This window comes from Acyrthosiphon pisum, unplaced genomic scaffold, assembly GCF_005508785.2.
Source record: "Acyrthosiphon pisum isolate AL4f unplaced genomic scaffold, pea_aphid_22Mar2018_4r6ur Scaffold_21109;HRSCAF=23054, whole genome shotgun sequence".
Taxonomy (NCBI): Eukaryota; Metazoa; Arthropoda; class Insecta; order Hemiptera; family Aphididae; genus Acyrthosiphon; species Acyrthosiphon pisum.
In genome coordinates, this window is record NW_021770540.1 from 610,701 (window position 1) to 612,724 (window position 2,024).

Genomic DNA, 2,024 nt, shown 5'->3' on the forward strand with positions numbered 1-2,024 from the left:
TATAGAATTGGCAGCAAGTGCCTGGGCAAAACGGGGCTCGAAAGCGAGGACGGTGCCCTCGACTATGATTCGCAGTGATGGAACTTCCACCAGCACAATAGGAGAGACAGCCGATCTGCTCCTCGGGTCGTTCTTCCCCAGTGAAACGGAGCCCGGTGAGCTCCAACGCGAAGGCCCACTGGAAGACTGCCCAGACGAAATAGACGGGCAAAGGGTCAAAGCTGCCATTTGGAGGATGAGCCCATCGAAGGCACCCGGCTCAGATGGCATAAACGCGGCCATCCTGAGGAAAGCCTGGCCCATCATAGGCGAGGACATAACTCTCCTATTTAGTAGGTGCATACGAGAAGCCACCTTCCCAAGGGAATGGCGCACTGCTAAGCTGGTCGTCATACCAAAACCCGGTAAAAAGGATATGTCTAACCCAAAATCATACCGACCCATAAGCTTGCTGCCCACCCTAGCTAAAGCCCTAGAAACCCTAATAATACTGGACCTAGAGAAAGAAACGAATCTGAATAGTTTTGCGAACCAGCACGGTTTCGTACCAGGCAAATCAACCATAACGGCCATAAAACAAGTGTATGATTGGGTAGACACTACCAGCTCCCGGTTTGAGTTTTCCTGGACATAACTGGAGCTTTTGACAGTGTGAAATGGGCTCCAATAATTGCAAAACTTATTGAGATAGGTGCCTCACACAGAACCAGCAGGCTGATCTTAAGCTACCTGAACGACAGGAAGGTAAACTTCGAGCTGGAAGGCACAAACTTCCAAAGAACACTAGAACGAGGATGCCCCCAGGGATCCCAGCTGGGCCCCACTCTATGGAAAGTGACCATGACGAGCATCAATGAAATAAAAACGGACCCCACGGCAAACATCGTTATGTACGCAGATGATATCGCCCTGATAGTTGGCGCAGCGAGGCCAGATGCAGCCTTCAAGAGGGTAGAGGGCTACCTCGAAGAACTAAAGTCTTGGGCCAGAAAATACGCCTTACAGTTCTCCCCGGGGAAAAGCCAGCTAATGTCCATAAAGGGCGGCTTTAAGCCCCAATATACGGTGAAGTTTGGCACCGGCGTGAACAACCCAGAAATTCAAGCTAGCGAGACGGTTAAATACCTAGGGGTAACGCTCGACCCCAGACAGAGCTACTGGGAGCACATAGCGTCTATGAAAGGGAAAAGCAAGGACCTCTACAAGCTTCTTAGATGTATGACCTCGGCCAACTGGGGCATGGGCAGATTGACAGACATGACCATATGCAAGGTGGTCTTCCTCCCGCGCATTATGTATGCGGCAGAGATATGGGAAGCTCATGCCTACTGAAAAAATCGATAAAGGCACTGGGTAGCATGCAACGCGACCCCATGATAGCGATCACGAGTGCATACAAAACGTCTTCGACGAACTGCCTCACAGCAGTTGCTGGTGCGCTCCCCCTAGACCTCGAGATCAGAAAGCAGGTTGGCAAGCAGAGGCTAGGGAAGGGGAAGATCTCCCAGGATGAATACGATGCAATCACCACTGGTCTCATCGCAGAATGGCAAATTAGATATGACTCCCTGGACAAAGGAGCATGGACCAAAATCATGATACCAGACCTCAGCTGGAGATATAAGATACCAATGACGTTAGACCACTACACGACGCAATTCCTGACCGGACACGGTGACTTTTATGGGAAGCTCCACCAGTTCAAACTTGTTCCAAGCCCAAACTGTCGGTGCGGCAATGGCTCGGAAACAGTCCGACATGTGCTGTTATTCTGCAAGCGGAACGAGGAGCATAGAGAAATACTAAAAAAGACATTGCAAGAGGAAGGAGAAGAGTGGCCACCAAGAAATGGAACCTTCCTTTCAGACCAGGAGAACGTACGAAGCCCTCAGAACATTCAGCAAAAACAGTCTAAGAAACAGAACCGATAGGTACGACCTATGATGGGTCGTGTCCGGCCGTTACGTTGATGCCGTTGTAGCGACGAGTTCGCGCTCTTTTCGCGACGAGTTCCTGGTGCGCCC